Genomic DNA, 20,741 nt, shown 5'->3' on the forward strand with positions numbered 1-20,741 from the left:
CATGGGGGAAAAGGATTAATTTGGCTCAACACACCTTAAGTTTTTATATTTGAAGGTTTTGTGCTTTGTACATTTTAAACAAATGCTACAAGAAGCTGATCCACGCAGGATTGCTTTTCACAAAATGGTGAAAAGTAAAAGATAAAACCTGGTTCTTTGGTCTGTGAAGTACCTAAAAAAAGGAAATTATATCAACAAGTGAAGTACTCTCAAACACACCAAAGCAGAAGTCCTCGAAGTCCTCAGAGCTAATCTCAGTACAGTCAGTCACTATGGAATAATATTCCTGGTTGGTTGCCTACATTTCCCATCATACACCTGATGGGATTTTTCATTAGCTCCTGCCTGCAGCCAGGTTGTCCAAACGCCACACCTCATATTGGCCTTCCTCATGTGCTAGATTGCACATCCCTGACTCCTCTTGTCACTCTAAGGATGAGCCAAGGAAACTGGGATTTAACAAAATAAAACCACCTTGCTTTGCAGCCTCATTTTAAAGCAATTAAATGAAATCAATTAAATATATTTGAGCCAACTGCATCATAAATAGTTTTGTTCGAGCCCTGCAGCTGTATTTTATCATCTCATTTTAGTGCTCCTGACTTTTTAAAATATATTTAGGGTTAAATTCACAACAACATGAACACATTTGTTTTTAAAACACAAACACATGGTGAAGAACAAAGTCTGAGCATGAAGCTGAAACAGCTGCTGAATACAAAGGCCTGGCTGTTTGTAGAGGAGTCCTTCCTCCTGAGGAGTACCGCCCCTCTTTAATACACGGGGGCAAAGAACACATGGGATGCAGAGGCAGCCTCTTCACTTTGTAATGCAGACTTTCAAGTAACCCGTTCCAAAGCAACCTTGATGACATTACACATGTTCCCTATGAAACTCACTTGTGTATGTTTGTTGAACCTGGTGTCTAAAACACAGTGTCCCAGATGACCACCAGGAGGCAGCAGAGCAACACCAACCAACAGCAGGAAGGCCTGGAGCCTGTTGGTGTGTGAAAGCAATAAAGGGAAGAAGAAGAACAGAGGCTCCCGAAGCAGTGTGAATGAACAGAAAGAACACACTAAGGGAGGGAAAAAGGTGGTTTCAATTAAACTTTTGGCTTCACTGGACTGTGGTCACTGTGTGTGTGTGTGTGTGTGTGTGTGTGTGTGTGTGTGTGTGTGTGTGTGTGTGTGTGTGTGTGTGTGTGTGTGTGTGTGTGTGTGCACGTGTGTGGGGCTGTCTTTGTGAGAACCACTGTCAGTTTAAGACCTTGTGAGGACATTTGCTGACTTTGGCACAGAGCTTCAAAGAGCCATGTGAGGGTTCAGACCTGGTTTCAGGGTTCAGGTTTGGGTTATTTGCCACAGCGACATGTGGACACACTTGTATTACTCGTGTTGTGGGAACATAAATGTGTTCACACAACCACATTGTGGGAACGCAACTCTTTTAATTGGATAAAAAGAAGTCCCCATAAAGCAAATCATCAACTTTTAGTGTGATGCTGGAAATGAGTCAAAGTGATGTCCTCTGAAGTGATGGAAACACAAAAGTGTGTGTGTGAGAGAGAGACTGACATCATCAGATCTGAATCAGGTTCAAAAAAAGAGGAGATGATTCAGCACACACACACACACACACACACACACACACACACTGTACAACAAAGTGTGTGTCAGTGTGCATTTTTGTGTCTTTTGTCTTTTGCAACCACAGGGCTGAGCTCTCTATCATGCCTTGCTGTAATCAAAGAAGTCTACCAACACACGCACGCATCCATGCACATGCATATGCACACACACACATGCACACACACACACACTTGTCTGTCCCTCGGTTTGAGTCTAAAAAACCACTAAATGCAACTCTCGTGCTGCCAGCTGCGCTGCCAGTTTGCCGCAAAGCACACTCCATTTATTACAGGCATTTTACACGTGCGCACACACACACACACACACACACACACACACACACACAGGTCATGGGTGTTGGCTTCTTCAGTGGAGGAGAGACCACAGGCATCCATAGATGGAGAAAGAGGGAGGGAGAAAGGGAAAAGGAGAGCGATGAAATCGAGTGATAGACTGCGATATTGGAAATTAAAGGAGGATTTTTTTTTAAACCCATCACTCACATGTCCACATATCTACGCCTGTGTGTATGTGTGAGCTGTACACTTCCCGGGCACTTTATTAGGAACACCTGTGCAGTATAATCCAATCCAACAGCACTGCTATAAATTCTTCCTCCACAAAGTTTTATACATTTCCAGTTCTTCCTGGTAATTTCAGGAAAGAGGTAGGGGGTTTTGGTGGACTGTGGGGGGCTCACTCTACAGTTGGAAGCACAGTTTGTCTTTGCATAGTGAGTTATTGTTACCTTAATTAACAGAAGTCAATGCATTTTTTAAACAAAAATCTGTTTTACATAAAACTTTTAACATTTGTAGTTATTTTGGGGGAAGGTCAAATAATATTAGTCTGTGTTTGTGTGTTTGTGTGTGTGTAGTTTTTTATTAGTGTAGTGTGATGAAAAGAAAATGGTGGAATAGTTCCAACTCTAATCGTTTGGTTAATCAGCTTCTGACTGAACTTGTGTCACAGTACTGATCGTGTGCTGTGCAGTTGGTGTAACGAATTTGTCAGTCACATGATCAAGCATAACCTTGGGAGCAGTAATTTTTTTAAAATCATGTTTTATTCATTAGGACTTGAAACTAGACACCACACACTGATAATGAAAGTGCGTGCTGAGCTCACAGATCAAGGGAAAAGTTGAGCCGTTTACCCAGGGACTTCTTTTTACAGCCACAGGAGGCGCCCCCTGCTGGACATGCAGTCTCTTCTGCATTAGCTTCCCTTTCCAGATCCCACATTCGTGCCTTAAATCTATCCCTGTTTTTATTTTTTTTATCCATAATTAAATTATAAAAAAATAAATGTTCATCACATATTTTCCATTACATGATGCTGACAGAGAGTGAGAGAGGGAAAAATGGGGGGGCCGAGGGAAAGAGCAACTTTAGATGAATGAGGAGACGAGGGGCTGAAACTCAAAGAGAGAGACTGAGAGAGAGAGGGAAACAGAAGCCTAGCAATGGAGTGATAAAATAGTGAGAGAAGAGATAAAGCCTGTGAGGGCTGAAGGAGAGACGGAGACAGATGGAAGCAGACCTACAGAGTGATGAAAAAGACAGATAGTGGTTTAGCAGAAAGAGAGAGTGATGAAACAGAGGGATAGATAGGGAGAGAGAGAGAGAGCGCAGTCCTGCCACTGAGCCTTGTTGCTAGGCAACTGAGCAGCTCCTCTTTGAAGTTTTCCCTCATTGTTTTTTTTTTTGTTTTTTTGTTTTTTTTCTTTTTCTTTTTGAACAATCAGGTCAGAGCGAGGCTTAGTGGCAACCATAGCAACCACCTCAGCACCACGCCTGGTGGCCATCCCATCCCTGAAGAGAAAGAGAAACTCTGGGCCGGGGGAAACTCTGAGGTTGAAGTTAAACCACAATCAGATGGCACGGTGTCAGCAGAGACGACTTTACCAGTGTCTGTAGACACAAACAAGACATTCACCAAATGTTTGGAGTTGAAAACGATCTTAAAAACCTTGAAAACAACATATTGTGTCTCCTTCAGTTAGAGGTGGTGCTCCTGTGTAGGAGAGCTGGGGGCAGACACATTACAACGGAGACATCGGGTACTCAGAGGACACTAAATATAAATCTGTGTGATGGCAAAGATGGCAGTTGGCCTCCGCCTCCTGTCAAAGAGAGCCAATCCACAGCTGACCCAGGAAGCAAATGTACCAATCGTATTGTTGTGCTGGCACATGCGCAGTAGAGTTTTACTAGTTTTAACTGTGTGGTGGAAATCTTATCCATAAGTTATCATAGTCACAGGGCAAACTTTTGAACACACACTCATCATGGGCATAGTGTCAGGGCAATTTTCTTCTTTTAATTATTTCTTTGAGCTTTTCTTTTTCCTACATTTTCAATGACTTTTAAAAACTCAAGAATTAGGTGAACAAGTTTGAATTTATTTTTGGATTTTCTGTAATCCATTCAGGGTCAAACGCTTACAGAACCCCCCACTAATATTTGGTCATAGCGAGCTGTACCTTGACCATATCCTTTTGGTAGCCATCACCAAACTCCTGATCCAAGTTTCAACCATCTAACTGTTGATCTGAGGTGAAGATGAAGAAGTTGGAAGTAGACCCTATTATTGTAGGATCTTTACCTTTAATAATAAAGGTCCTCGAGGCTACTGTTGTTGTGATTTGGTGCTATATAAATAAAACTGAATTGAACTGAATAGTTCCTCTCCTTCCTTCTTCCAGAGGATGATGCTACCCCCACCATGCCTGACAGTTGGTATCGTGGTCTTGGGTTTAAAAACCTCACCTTTACTCCTCCTAACATACCTTTTATTGTTTTGGTCAATTAGGTCTGACCATAAAACTTTTCTGGAAAAGATATTTGCCTTCTCCATGTGAGTGCTTTTAAATTTCAGCTGGTTTTGAATGTTTTGAATTTGGAGAAAGACCTTCCTTCGTTGGTCCTCTTAGTTCCTGGCAGTGAAACTAGAGGCTGACAAAGTGGTTACACATTCAAATAACGTGCGTACAACTGTTTCAGTTTTCCTTCTATTATCTTTACTGAGTCTCTTGGAGTTTCTCATTGTTTGGAACATTGGCCACTCCGATGAAGAGTGTTAAACAAAACCTTTGTATGCTGGCAGAGTGAAACTACCAGTTGTAGTCAATCATGGTCACTAATGGGAAGCTAATAGGTTTTGGCCTTGTCAAATTAAAAGACTCTGCAGAACCTTCAGCACCACTCATTAAAATAAGTGAGTGCATGTATGTATTTCTGTGTATGTCTTCAAATTTGGGCAACCAGTTTATGTTTTTTTAAACTCGTGCTGTACAATCATTCCAGCCCGGGGAAAAGAACAGTCCAAAAATATTATTAAAAGTCCAAAATTACTGTGACCACCATGCCCATGATGTGTGTAAACTTCTGACAAGCAACTTCTGCGGAGACCTCCTCAAACAACTTAATTCATAATCCATCCTATGCATCGGTAAATAACAATGACTCTGTCTCTGTTGTTAACAACAGAGTGTCTGTCTTCACCCTGGCAGCTTAGACTTCCTTCAGGCTGACTCTGTCACTAAGAAGCTTGATGATCAGCTCGGTGACGCGTTAACCTCAAATAATGCAAGCACCCACTTTTTTACAAAAAAACCAAACCAAAAGTAGACAAAGAACATGAATCTGATCCTTCAGCACCTCTTTTAATAACCTCGGGCTGTTCACTTACGATTTTGTCTTAGAATTAGAAGTTTATCTCGAAGCTTTATTCTTTTTCTGGAAGACACATCTATTCAGTATAACATCCTCTTTAGTCAGAGCTAATCATAGCTCAGCTCTGACACCTGTTCAGCACAGTATTTCATCTTATTCCTCGTATGTGCTGCATACTTCTAAGGTTTAAAGAAAACCTCACGGCATGAGTTCATGGCGTTCGTTGTCACGATTTCTTCACCTTTGCGAGCCGCAGTCTACGAGTTCTTCTTTGTTGTCAATGGCTAATGACAACGCTGCTAGCTAAGTTAGCACTTACCTTAAATCGCTGCTTGGTTTTCCCTGAACAACTTGTCAGAAATCACTGTCACAAAGCCAAGAAGAATAGATTGCATCCGAATATTTGAAGAACCAAGTGTTTCAGCTGTAGTTGCCTAATGTTGCAGCAGCCATGCAAAGGTGGTTTCACTTGGCTGTTGCAACATGAGGAAATCATGACCTCTACTCTTATCCGGGTCAGTTTGTGGTTCCTTCCTTCCTTCCCTTAAGTGGATAACTATTTTTAATCTTCGTAGGTGCTTTCTGTTACGGTGCGTTCACACCAAATATGAAATGTAGGCTTTCGTCCTGTTACTGTTATGGTGTCTTTGGTTTGGGGCCATTGGTTTTGCGGTTAGTTCATTATTCCTTTTGGGTTTTGAGAAGTGATTTATGTTCACATTCTACAGTTTTCTGCTTATTAGTGTGGTTTTGTGTTTCCTTGCACTATAGTGAGCTTTATTATCTTCTGATGACTATTTATTCTTTATTGTTTTGTTATAAAAGACAGATGGTGGTTTAGCAGAAACCACTTGAGGGTTCCCTTTCTGTTCTGAGCTCATCTTTGTGTTAACCTTTTTGTCCTTCTTCTTCCCCTTTTTAGTTGACCATGTTTTCCCTTTCCTCTTCCCGTTTATAGTTTAGTTGCTCTCTGTCTTGTGTTGAATTTTGCTTCTCGTCTGATTTGGTTAGTTGTCCTGCTTCCATTTCAGTCTTTGTCTTTTGTATATATTGCCTAGTCTCCCTTTGTCCTTTGTCAAGTCCTCCTCTGCGTGTGTCTCTTAGTTCAGTATTTGTATGTTTAACTTTTGGAAACCTTGGATTCCCAGACTTGCTTTAGTTTATTCTCCTGTTTTCTGGACTTTGTGACGATTGTTTGACATTAAAAGCTCTGCTCTGTGTTTAAGCTCCTGATTCTCACCTCCTGCATTTGAGTCAGCAACATTAATAACACACCGCAGTATGACAGCTACATACATAAACTAAAGTTGTATCTGATATCCCAGTTTTGCTGTTGTCCTTGCATCATCATTATAATGTCGGCCCAGGATCAGCATTGCTACTGACTGATCATGTGGTGATGTCAAAGCTTTGGAATATGGAGGGAAAAGAAAGAAACATGTCTTTGTTTATATAAAACTCTCTAAGCATTTAAAGTGTTTCCTTTATTAATTTATGCAATATAAAAATATATATTATTAAAGTAGTTTTGCTGCTAGCCAAATTTAACTTGTTCATGGTTGTTTTTAATTGCATTAACTAACTTTTTCACTAACGCTAACTGAACTGCCAGACAACAGGATTGGTTAGTTGCAATGTTGATCCTGGACCACGCTAAAGGCAGGAAGCCGCAAATGTTCACCTGTAACGACCCACAGGACGAGGAGGAATGTTGGATGGACCAAAGTTACAGTAACACATTTCCAGAACTTAAGGGGGTCCAGACAAGAAACGATTTACTCATCGCACATCAGTTTGTTGATGATGGTCGACCGCTAGCAGGCATTCCAGGCTCTGGTTGCCTTGGTAACCCTCCCCACCCTCTGACATGTCAATAAAAGATATGCTGCACTTTCATTGACTGATGTCTCAATTATTTGCTTTGAAGTTGAGACATTTAAATCACTTCCTGTGATATCAAAGCAAAGCTGGACCATTCAGTTCCAGGTGCTGTAAAACAGGGTCAATGAGTCTGTCCTTTGTTTCTATTCAGGAAATCCCTCTGTGGGAGAATCTCAGCTGACAGGCAAATCTGTGTGATGCTAACATGTTATTATGGACCACAATCTCTGTTTCCTTGTAGAACTGTGCCACAAACAATAAGTGCAGGGCCAAAGACAAAAAGGTGTCTTTAGTAATGTGTCTTATTTAGTCCAATAAGCAGCTAATTTCACAACTCGTGTACAGGGATGAGTATCAAAACCCGGTTCTTGTTGAGAACCGGTTCCCACTGTTTCAATTCCTTGGAATTGTTTGACATTTTTGCAAACGATTCCCTTATTCCCAACGAGTAGTTGGCTCTCAGCCGTCGCACTTTTTCTCCTCTCCTCCTCTCCCTTAGCTTCCCTGCTTAGCCTCTTATGTCCTTGTCTAGTCTCGTGGGTTTTTTTGTATTACGTTTCCCTGGAACACTCTCTCACAGTCTGTTCTCTAAAACCTAAAGGAGGAATTATGGATTTGGATTTGATCAACTGGTCTCTGAATGCAATTGACACCCCTTCTCAACGAGAAGTCTGGGCTCGGGTGAGCCTGAGTGCTGAAGATATCTACCTATTCGGAACCATGATAACAGGGATCTTGCTGATCGGAGCTGGCTCGGCCCTGACTTATCGAAGAATTAAGGAAGCGGAACCGGCTGTTCAAACCCCACAAGGCTGCCCGCTGGGATTGAAATCATGGGATGAGGCGTGAGTTTCTAAAAATGGGCTCATTGAGTGCAGCACGGAGAAGATCTTGGAGAGGCTGATGGCTGCCGTGAATACTCAGAATAAGACCTCTGAGTGAAAAACTGGATTACATCTGGAGGGGCTAGCTCGAACAACACCTTTGAGCGCAAATTCAATCACATCTTGGGGAAGTGCACTGCGGTCGTGAGTTCTCAGAACCTGCTCTTTGAGCAAAAAGAACGACAACATCACGGAACGTAAGTTTGGATAACATCATAGAAAGCTCACGGCTCTCCAACGGGAGATTGAGAGACCAGTGTTGGACTGTTAGAACAGCTTTGAAATTCATATGAGTTGTTCGCACTAAAGTAAAAACTATCATCACTTCATGCGGAGACCCCTTCGGCGCCAGCTGCGGCCTCAAGGCAGGAGCTGAACAAAACACCTTGATAACGACTGTGTTTAGTCTGTTTCTTCCCATTCCATGCAAGGCCACCTGGGTTGGCTGGAAGACTGTTTACTTAGCCTGGCGGGGCGAAGGACACTGTCTCAGCTGAACTCTGGACACACACACACACACACTGATATGCACACACTGATCCCCCCTCCCTTTCCAAACGCCTTCGATGCTTGTGCCCTACCGGGGAAGATGGCAGTCGACTGGACCAGCGCAGACATGCTGCAGGACCGGATGTGCTGTCTACACCGGCTCTCTCTCACCCTTTACCCACCCCTGTTGCTTGTCTTGTGTTTCTATGGTGTATTGACAGTCATGTGCTTTTGTGCTGAGGTGTTTTTTCTGTTATCAAACTGTTCTCCCATTAGGAGCTCAGTCTGAGTGGAGTTTTTTTTCTCCTTCTCTTACCTAATGTTATGTATTTTCGTTGTTTTTTTCCTATCAGCCTACGTCTCTGACATGTCTCCCCAATGTGATGTTTGTGTAAAGTTGGTCAGAAGGTTCCTTTGTAAGTGTGCATTCGCCATTAGCGTGCTGCCTGCTGTAACCCTAATTTCTTTCGGGATTAATAAAGTATTTCTGATTCTGATTCTGATTCTGATTTATCGATTCCAGTCGCCCCGAATGACGTCACCACGTTGCGGCGCGTCATTTACCTGGCAGGAAACATGGCGGCTCAGACGCTCTACCAGTATCTACCAGTAGCGTCTCCTTTCAGGCCAGGATAGACGAATGTCACCGAGCAGTGACTCAGTTTGTGGTCAAAGGCTTGCACCCATTTGCCGCAGCAGATGCCCCGATTTTCAGTAAGTGTTTAATTGTAGGCAGGGACATTACTGGATATTCTTGTGTAATTGCTACAGAATAATTTATGTTATACTTTGTTATTGCTACAGAAGAATATTTATTTTATTTTACATTTACAATTTTTTTTCCTGGGGACCCTGTGACGCCCCATGGAAGAGCCGTAGGCTGGATCTCTAAAGATCTCACTGTTGGGTTTGTAAGGCCATGTTACTCCTAAATTTCTACCTTGTTCAAAGAGAAGATATAAAACAAAGTTCTGAGCTAATCGACCTTAGTGTTCTCCTTTTTAAAAATAAGAATCGAAAACAGAATCGAAAATGGAATCAGAATCGTAAAAATCGTATCAATATCCATCCCTACTCGTGTATTGATTGATTGATTTAACAAACATGTAATGCTACTGCAGTGCTTATGGGCAATGGATGATCTGGTTAGGCTCATGAGTCCTAGTAAAGGAGTCCTGATGTTTTAGCTCAGTTTTTGGCCTCCACCAGTGCCTGAGGGAAAGTAGCTGGTGAATGATTCACTGGTTGCTCACGAGCTCATCTCTAACTGTGTCATTCTGCTGTTTGCTCATGGGCAGGTCAGAGTCAGAGGTTTTTACAGCTCCTAAACTGAAAACAGACGCCGCCAGAAACAAATCTACGAGGGCAGGGCGCACGTCAAGCTTAGAGCTGCAAACTGTGCTCCCTGTTCTAAGTGTGTTTGGGTTCTGGATTACACACACACACAAACACACACACGCACAAACAAACAAGCAGATGTGTTGGATATCAGGCAAACCTCAAGAGAAGTAAAAATAAATAAAGACAGAGACACAGAGAATTTGTTCTGCTCTGCGGCTTCAACCTCGTAAACTCCACTCAGGATTAAACTAACAGCTACACACACACACACACACACACACACACACACACAAACACGTGTTTTCCATCACTTCAGAGGACTTTACGCCGTTTTCCATTCATTTCCTGACGACTTACTCCTTCAGTCTTCACACCAAAAATGAATAAATAACTTTGTTTATTTTCTTAAAGGAAATCAAGTCCCCACAATGCGATGTGTAATCTGGATTTTGCCCTCACAACATGGCTGATAGACTTGAGAGGACATTATGTTAACTTTGATTCTTTTTCCAAAGATTTATTCTAACCAAAAACTGTGTTTACATGCATAAATCTAATTTACACAGCGGGGCTGAGTCCCTGTAATGGAGGAGAGTTCCCACAACACAAGTAATTTGAGTACACGCACACATGCAGGGTCCAGATGTGCAGTAATAGTAGCAGCGATGTAAAAAAGGAAGCATACAGTAGGCCCTGAAACCACAATGTGCGCGCGCGCACACACACACACACACACACACACACACAGAGCCATTGTCATTTACGCACATAGACTCACAGAGAGGACCATTGTCATGCATGCTGCTGGCTGTTTCACGGCAACTTAAAAAGATTAACGGGTGATCAGCATCAATTTACACTGAAGAATGGGAGTTTTGGGGGAGATGGGGGTCGGACGGGGGAGGGGGAGAAGAAAATGATCGAGAGAACGAAAACAAGCCTGGTGGAGAAATAAAAAGACAAATGCAGGAGACGAGAGTTTATCTTCTTTTTTTTTAATTCACAAAGTTTTGGTTCAACTGACATAAAAAAAGGAAATGAGCATTAATTTAAACATTTATCGTCACTTTTTCCCCCAAGCTTTATTTTCATTTTTAAATTAGAAAACAAACAAAAATGACAAAACAAAAACATTTATCATCACTTTATTTTGACCCTTATACTCTCCTCCTCTTTCTCACCCCGAGTTACTATTGAAAGGAAAGGAAAGGAAAGGAAAGGAAAGAAAAGGAAGAGCAGAAAAGTAAACAAAGCAAGACTGAAGAAACATAGAAAGGAGAAAGTGAATGATAGGAAAGGAATGCACTTAAGAATCAAAATAATAGGAAAAGAAAGAAAATGAAACCAAGTCAGGGGACAGAAGAAAAATAAAGAGAAAGAAATATTGAAAGGAAACCAAATAGGAGACCAAATAAAGGAAAGGACAGAGGAAGCAGGATGCAGGCAACATAGAAGGGAAAAAAAGGAGGATGAACTGAGCGCTCGACCCCTCAAGTGGCTTCAATTAAGAAAATTACAGAGAGATCGAAGGCGAAACCAGAGCTGTCAGCTGATTACAGGGCCAACCCTGCGCTGCAGACCCAGAAGTAACCCCAGCCTAAACCTGAACCCGGACCAGCCCGAGTCCCCCCTCTCGTTATTTTAGGCTCAGCATGCTCGGTGTGGAAACACTGAGTCTGCTGCTAACAGACCACATCCAACTCTCTCCGACTTCACTCATTTCTGCTGCTTTTATTTCAGTTTTATTTGCCCTAAATCATCCTCACGACGCCCTGAATGACACAGATCGCGTAGCCTCAGCTGGAGTTAGCTTCTATTAGCTTCTGATAGCTGACTTTAGATGGTTGATTTTAGTGTCTGATAGAAAAATTATTGTTTTTACTGTTTTGATGCTTAACTTGATTATATGTCATTATAATAACCATTACAGTTTTTTACAGACGCTAGGACACATGTCTCAATACTTAGGTCCCGTTTGCAAAACTCCTCACACAGTGAGCACAACAGAAGTCTATGTGGGCTAAACTGAGGACCAGTTATCATTGTTTTGGCACAAAATGCATTCAATGACTACATCTCTCAAATTTCATGAATCATCTTCTCACTCAGACGCAACAACTGCCAAAAATCTTTGTACGTACAGGACATTTTGCATGTGCTTACATACTGTTTTCAAAACTGTTAAACTCATGGCCAAAACAATAACACAATGCAAAACTTGAAAAGACAGCAAAATGCAACAGCAATATTTTATTGAAACATATTTTAAATCTAAAAATGCAGTTTAACCAGCCACAGCTGATTCTCATTGTGGATGAACATCTACACAGGTGTTACTCCTTCAATTTTTCAACTCCTTCAATTCTGGCAGCCAGAAGATTCTTTCCTAGGTGTGTTGCCCTAGATGACATGAGATGTGATGTGGATGAGAACCTGTGGCCAAATGGAGAAGACCGAGTAGATTAGCATTACTATTGTATGTGTATCAGTGGATGGTGTGTATACAAATTCTTGTATTTTGGGATTACTTAGTGCAAAAAAATAAAAATACATAAACAAATATTAACGAATTCTGCATGATGTCTGATTCATTCCAGTAACATACATTGAAATTATAAACAGAGATGTGTCCTTGTTTTACACAGGAAAACACTGTGTAATGCTACATGTTGTTAGTGTTTTTTAGGTCATTGTTTTGTGGGTGACAAAGTGTGTTTGTCGGCTGTCAACCTTTGCTAGTGTTCTGGAGGAATGTGTTCATTTGAGACCTGAATGAAGTGTTTTGGTAGTTGTAGTGCATTTTGAATGTGAAATGAACTGCTTTGCCAAGCTGACGGTCAGTTAGGAGGATTGTGTGAAGAGTTTTGCAAAAGTGACCTAAGTATTGGGAAATGTGTCCTAGTGTCTGTAAAAAACTGTAATCAATGAGGGGTTTAAATGTGTGTCTGCTTTTAGGAGGGCGGCTGTGGCTCAAGTGGAGCGAGTCGTCTACCAAGTGGAAAGTCAGGGGGTTGATCCCCGAAGTTTGTATCTTTGGGCGAGATATTGAACCCCTGAAGCATCCAGTCTGAGTGTGTGTGTGTGTGTGTGTGTGTGTGTGTGTGAGAGATTGGGTGAATGAGAAGCGCTTTGGGTGCTCAGCTGAGTAGGAAGATGCTATATAAGTAACAGTCCATTCATCATTTTTCATAGACAGTCGTCCAGTTGTGTCAAACCCAGAACGTCCACAGAAGAGCGCAGAGCAGCGGCGAGGTCATCCTTAGACTGTGAAGTGAACAGAAACCATCAGAGAGATGACTAATCAGAGAAAAGAACACTGTGGTGTGCTCGGCACGATAAAGGAGTCCTGGAAGAATGACCCTGAAGACAATCACAAGGTCTTTTCTTCAGAATTATGTGAAGAGCCCTCTCCAGGAAGTAGACAGATCTTTGTCCATGTCTTTTATGAAGGAAAGTCTCCACCTAATAAAGTACAAAGGTGAAAACTACTGACAAAATAAAACAAAAAGTTAAATAACTACATTTTCATGTTTGGGCCAGGCTGGCCGGTTCTTTCCCTCCTCTCCCTCTGGGTGGCTCTGGGAGGGATCATTTCAGGCTCTGCCTTTGGGCAGGTCTCATTCAGAGGCTGCTATGATCCCGCTATGGTGATGGATCTCTGCTTGATCGTTACCTCCACTCTGGGCAGCTTTGTAGCCAGAAAACTCTTACCTGTGGAGGAGTTTCCAGTCACCGGTCAAGTCCAGCCCTTCATCCAGCACCACAAACTTTCCTTTCACCTGTAGACTCTGCCCGCCCTCTTGCAAGTACCATGATCATCGTCTGTCTTTGGACATCAAACCTGCTCGGACGTCCGGCGCTCTCTTTTGTTCCTGGCCACCCGGCTCACTCATATTTACATCGCTTGTTGTAAATAAACTCCATAAATCTGCCTAAAGCCGTCTGGGTTTACTTCCTAGGTTCAGTTAAAAAAGAAAAAGAAAAAGAAAAGCGTCATGACACAAATAATTAAATAAATCTGTGGTGCTTACATCTCACCTTTAAAAAGCTAAGATGCCCAGATCAGCCGCTCAGGCTTCTCTGAACCAACAACAGCTGATAACCTGAAACATACATGAGGCAGGGCGATGCGTGAGAACATGCGGCGTCTACTCGGCCTCGCTTTACTGTTGATTACTGATTCTGTTTTTTAATGTGTCCAGAATGAATTCAGAAGTGCTCAGAGTTATGTTCTGCTCACATTCAGCCAAATGCAGCCAAGCTGACTGCACTCCACACTAATGACCCCAAAGTACTGTCGAGTTTTTGTAGGTAAAGGAAAAGGTAAAATTAAAATATTGACCAATGACAAAGAGATTTACCGGATCTCCAGCCAATCAAACTGTTTTTCATTCAGTGAAGACAAAACTAAAAGTAGAAAACAACAACAAAAACAGGAGAGAGCTGCAATAAAAGCACCACAAAGGAGGAAACACCATCTGTGGGGATGTCGGTGCCGTCCAGACATCAGACAAAGAAATCTCAACACAATGAAAATTTCATATCAGAAGATCCTGTTAGCTACTGGAAGCTACTGGAAGCTACTATAATCCTCAGTGGGTGTCCGATAGTTTTGTTCAAGCCCTGAAGTTAAAGCTACAAGCCTGCACTTAAACCCCACATACATCAGATAACTGTGACTAAATTAAAAGTTTAAAAAAAAGAAAAGCATTAATGTCCAAATATGTACGGACCTTCTTCTTTTTGTCTTATGGTGGAACCAAGTTCCTCAAAAGGTTTCTGTTTCTCGAGGAAAAGTCCCGCAGTGGAAACACACCTATTGTCTGGTTGTCGACTGACTCATCAGTCAGTCAGGATGTGACTAATCTGTAATCACGCACTTCTGCTTTATTACAGGGAGTGTGTTTTTCTGTTGTTGTTAGATTCTCCTTCAGCTGCATTTCAAGAGGCAGCGATGAAATGTGCTTAAAATTTTACACAAGCATCTACATTTTGTCTTAATTATACCTGTGACATCCAAGTGTGTGCGAAAAAGTGTGTCTGACTGCTTTAGTTACCCTTTACTAATGGTGATAAACATATGAGTGGGTCTGTACGTACATTCAGTAATAATCCATATTATTCTAAACTGAGCAACGTTTTTACCACAACTGTATTTTAAATATCTTTGCACATTTATGTCAAATAAAAAGACTTTTACTCGTTACAAAAGTAGACACGTCTGTGTTATTGTACACGGATGTGCAAGACAAAGTCAGTATAACTCTATACAAGTACATATGGATATACATTAGACATAAAGTGACCACAAATAAATGAAAAAGAAAGCGGTAAAAAAATACATAAAGGAATATAAAAGAATTACAAAGCAATTTAGAATATTTAAAAAGGATTTTAAGACACAAAATGATGTAAAAGATTACAGAGACACATTAAAAAATTATAAAAGATAAGAGCAAAGACACAGAAAACAACTCAAGGCAACTTGAAACAAGTAAAAATGACACACAACTGCAAAAAGGATTTAAACATCACAAAAAGCCTCCAAAAGACAGACGAGTCTTACCAACACTTACCAGGAGGAATAAAACGTTACAAAGCAACTTAAAATATATATGAATAGTTTTAAAACTCTAAAAGACCAGAAAAACAATTTTAAAATGATGAGAAGAGACATAAAAAACCGACAAAGCTATGAAATATATAAACGGACATCTAAAACTACACAATGATGTAAAAGATTACAAAATGTCTTAAAATGACAGCAAAGAGACAGAAAACAACTATAAAGCAAATTAAAAATAAACAGACAAAATAAAAAAACATGTAAAAGATTAAAAAATGATGACAGTTAAAAAATTAACAGACATGAAAACGGTTACAAAACAGAAGATTTAGAACCACAAAATGATTGAAAACATTACAAAGAGCCTTTAAATGATGACAGAGTCTTAAGATGACATCATAAAGACATAAAGCAACTAAAAAGAGACTTAACTACAAAAGACACGAAAGCATCAAGAAATGGGAGACACAAATTAGAAAGACCCCTGAAATTACGACAGAGAGACTTAAAACAACTAAAAGCACGTTTATAAGAAAAGCTGCTGGTTTGATTCCTGTTGCATGCATGAAGGCCATGCAGCGTAACGCTCAGGCGCTGCCAGCTGTGGCGACGCCTGTGGTAAGGCAGCAGCTGAAAGTAGCTTACTTTAAAAGACTTAAAATATCTATAAAGAGACAGAAATCAGCAGAAGCAACTTAAAACAGCTAAACAGAGACTTTAATTAACGCTCTTGATTTAATTCTGTCTCCTCTGTGAGACTCTGGGGGGTCCTTTTCACACCTGTGCTCAGAGGCTTCATGATCATGTGTGATAGAGAAAAAGAAATCACACTAAGAGCTTAAAATACCATCTTATTTCTTTTCTCGCGAGTGTTTTTTTTGATTTGCCAAAGATTTTACACCCTTCCTGACTCTACCTTCCTTATTTATCCGGCCTCGGGAGGAAACTGGCTTGTGGGTGACGATCCACGAGCAGCAGTGTGACTTCATGCTGAGAAAAAGCTCTACAGATGTGATGTTTGCTTTGAGGGTGTGTTGATGGAGTGTAGAGCTGGTCAGAAGGAGCTTTACTGTGTCTTTGTGGATTGAGAGAAAGATATGATATTGGTACCAAGAGAGGAAGTGTGGTGTTGCGTGAGGAAATCAGGACGTGTATGAGGACAGGGAGACTGTGGTGAGCTGTGAGAGGTAGGAGTGGCACATGGGCTCAAGGTGGGGGTGGGATTACATCAGGGATGGGCTTTGAGCCCCTTCTTGTTTGGGGTGGTGATGGACAGGATGACAGATGATATCAGGAAGGAGTCTCTGTGGACGATCGTGTTTGCAGATGACTCTGTGATCTGTGGTGAGAATATGGAGCAGGTGGAGGAGAGGCTGGAGATGTGGAGGCATGAACTGAAGAGAAGAGCAGAAGCAACACAGATACATGTGTTTACATATCCGGGAGTGCCCATCCAAAGCTGGGGGGGTGAGAAAGCAGGCAGGGTGGAGATGAGTGTCAGGGGTGATTTTGACACAAGAGTGAAAGCGTAGTGAGACCTGGTTGGGAGAACAGAATTAGAAAAGAAAGAATCTGAGGGACAGGTCAGACAAAGACAGGTTGGACATGTATGAGGAAGGAAAGACCGATGTGCTGGACAAAGTTCGTTGAAGGCAGGAAGGAAAAGGAAGACCACAGAGACGATTCCTGGTGGTGAAGGAGGACAGGCAGAGGTTGGTGTGGCAGACGTGAGCTGGAGGCAGGTGATCTGCTGTGCCGGGCTTTACAGGGTTAAACTTTTTTATTGTTATTTTTCAGTATCTCTCGATGACTCAACACCTGTTGGGAGACGCAGCAGCAATTTTATCATCAGGCACAATGAAATCTCCTGAATGTGTTGCTCAGTTTGTGTGTCTCTCTCTCCATCAGATCGCTCTGCTTCGGTTTCTTCTCACTGCTCTGCTTCTTCCCTCCCTCATTCACACGTCTCAGTTTCTCATTTGTGTTTCTTTATCCCTCTCGTCTCCATGTGCCTTTACACCAGCTCTCTTCACTCCCCCATCCCCCCTTTTATTTTGATATGCATCTCCTCACCCCCTCTTTCTCTCTCTTATACATTTGCAGGCTATACATTTCCACCGCACCTCTCTATAGGGCTCTCTCTCACACACAGCACTTATATGTCTCTCTCTCAGTTTCTCTCTCCACATCTGGTTTTGGGAGGAGAAAAACAGCAGATTAAGGAGTTGGACTGAACCATGAGAGGCTTTTCGGAGGGGGTACAACAGCTGGTTTTCAATTAAAAAGACAGCGCGCTCACTGTCCCATTCCTCTCAACGATGCTCGTTTCCTCTCCGCGTTAGCTAACGTCCTCAGAGGAGCACCGAGCCTTTGATAAGCCGATTAATCTATTGATAATTGGTTTAAATGACCGCTTCTAATTGGCCGTATCCCCTCCCAGCTCAGCGCAGAGTGGTACGCTCCAGCTGGGGGGCTGTCTGTGGTGGAGTAGGGGCAGACCGAGCCGAGCCAAGCCGAGGCAGGCTGTGTGTGAATGGGAGACCTCGCCGCGCTCCTGCGCTCTGTGATCTCTGCTCTCTGGATTATTCCTCACTTTTTAAAAACCCGCAGGATTTTGTGGTGACCTGTGCGGGCTCCTCTTGCTGCCTCCAGCTGAGCTTACCTCACTCAGGTTTTATGTGAGGAGAAGAAGAAGAAAGGCAGCAGAAGCGCGTGGGACTGTGTGGATTTAAATAACTGATCGGACTTTTCTGCGCGTCCCTGTGCAGGTAGGTCTGAGGGGTTCCGGAGGGAGTAGGTGGTGTTTGGAGGTGGAGAGGCCGGTGATGTTCTCCGGGTCCGGGCGGCAGATATGGGGGTATCGGGGTGGTGGCGGTTGTGGAGAGGGGTGTATGAGTGTGTGGATGTTTCAGGGGGAAAACGCCTCGCTTGCCCTCCGCATCACCGCTCATCAGCTGCTCCTGCTGCCTGCTTTTCCCCCCTTTCTTTATTTTTTACGCGTGGAAATTTCCTCCTTCTCAATGCTGCGAGTGGGGATGAAGGAGTGGGACTTGGGGGTTGGTTGATACCACAGGTAGGGGCTGCTTTCGCCCTCGGGGTTCGGCCTGTGTTACGGCACCAAGCGGACCGCTTCCCTCTGCGTTTTTCCTCCATTTTAAAGTGCGGAGTTCGGTGCGTAAAAGAGGCGATTTTGAGCTGCAAGTGTGTGTTTTTCTGTGTGTGGTGAAGGGGAGAGTGGTGGGGGAGGCTGAGGAGGAGGAGGAGGGGGTCTGGGAGGTAGCACAGCTCCAGACGCCGATCCATTAAGGAAGAACAAAGGGGGGGAAGGCGGCAGAAAAACGTTCAAAACCGCAGCCGAAACCCCGGAAACGCGTCCGATGGTCGCCCCGAACTCTGCGGACGAACCGCCGGCTGCTGCCGAGATCCACGCACCAAATTCGGATTTGTGTTTTTCTGAATCCGCCTTCATCCGACTGCCCATGTGCCGAAGAGCAGCCTCGATCTTCTGGATCAGCCCCCAGCTCTGCTCACGGAACCGAGACCGGCACATTTCTGATCCCGGTTCGGCGAGTTCAGGGTCGGGATTTATTTCAGAGCCGCGATCGTGATGATCTCATTGTGATCGATGTTCTTCCTGACACACTCAAGTCCCACCAGGCTGAAGGTTATCAATCAGAATCCCGACCGAACAGACCGCGCTGATCCTCAAGTAACGTTTGGATCACAGTCCCGGTAAAGGATTGCTGATGTGTTTACAAGTCGATCAATGATGTGATCAGTTTAACAACAAACAGTCCAAATCAGGTTTTCAGGACCAAACGGCCCCAAATAGCGAAAAAATGAGTCGATAACAAAAAGAATGAGTTATTAAAAACGGATTAAAACATAAATTTGCTGCAGAAGAAGAAGAAGAGAAATCAACCTGCACATCAATAATCACACGATCAATAAGTGATGTGATGGGCTGTATGATAATGACTGATTGAATGGTGCCAGGAGTAGCAGCAAGTCTCCCCCACATGTGTCCTTACCAAACAGATGTTCAGCTAAACACTGATCCTGTGATCAATAATCTGATCGATGGCACGGGTCAGATTCAGATCAATAATAAAGGAGACAAATTTGAGATTAAATAATGACTCCAAACCTACGTGAAGAAAAGTGCAAAAGCTGATCAGAGATGACGGTGGATTGAGCGCTTTGATCATCAGTTAATCGCATCGATTGATCATTTTAAGCAAACAAACACAAAGAGCTTCTGTTTGAACCGTCGTTCAAGAAGTCGTCTCAGGAGTTTCTTCAGTTTTATGGTGTGTTTTTTCTAACATGTTCCCCATTTCACCAGGACAACAACCAGTTGATTAACCAATATCCCAGATAAACGCATTATCTGCAAAGAGTGAGCTTCAGAAACTTTTCCAGAGAGACATGGATCAGATAACGGCAGCGCACAGAAAATCAAATGGAGATCTCAAATGAATCGTATAAAAAAGTTAAGTTTGAATCAAATATAAAAAGTAACAAGAAAAAAAACAGCTTTAAAGTCCAAACAGCAGATGAATAAAAGCCAAGAAGGTGATGATGACCGCAGCGTGTCCCAGAGTTGAAGATTTTCCATAAATCTGGTCAGAGCTGTAACAACTAGTCCATAAATTTTTAAGGTGATTGGAAAAGAAATGAATCTCCGGTTGTTTTGGTAACAGATTTGACATTTTAAGTTTAACAAAAGTCACGGTTCCATTTGCAGTTTGACTCAAATTAGTGTATTAGTCCTGCCAGGGCTTCAGTCTGCTGGTCCCTCATTATTCCTTCATTACTCTAGACTTAATATGTTTTCCAATGGAGATCTGCATTGACTTTTTCTATGATTTGGAATCTGGCACTTTGGTCTAGAACCTGACCAAGATGAGATGTTTGGTATCAGAACCAATTTTTGTGAGTTAAAAAAATATATTTGATTTCAATATTTCATCTGATTGTGTACACGGGTCACATTTATCTGCTTTTCCATTCACACTATTTGGAATTTTAAGGAATGGAACTGTTTCACTTCACACTGTTTGTCTACATTGTGTGAAACAGCTGTGTTGCCAGTGGCTTTGCAGCAACATGTTCCCCTCCAGTCCAGCAGGTGGCAGTAATCAGGATTGGATTGCTTTTTGCAGATGAGCTCATTGAGCCAATGCTGGAAAATAGACCCTGTGCACGAGAAAATGCTAACTTCCTGGTTTGAGACCGGATGTGGGGTTGTACATTTCCCGTAGCTTTACTT

General features: G+C 42.4%; 1 protein-coding gene across 1 annotated transcript in view; it reads left to right on the top strand.

Annotated features, from left to right (window-relative positions):
* Positions 1-17,959: 17,959 nt before the first annotated feature.
* The window catches only part of plxna3 (plexin A3), a 137,524-nt gene continuing 134,742 nt past the window's right edge, over positions 17,960-20,741 (top strand). Inside the window, exon 1 of the mRNA XM_026154649.1 lies at positions 17,960-18,237. The gene's annotated coding sequence lies outside the window, so the exon portion shown is untranslated. The remainder of the gene's footprint in view (positions 18,238-20,741) is intronic.

The sequence above is a fragment of the Astatotilapia calliptera genome, chromosome 20 (assembly GCF_900246225.1).
Source record: "Astatotilapia calliptera chromosome 20, fAstCal1.2, whole genome shotgun sequence".
NCBI classification, from domain to species: Eukaryota; Metazoa; Chordata; class Actinopteri; order Cichliformes; family Cichlidae; genus Astatotilapia; species Astatotilapia calliptera.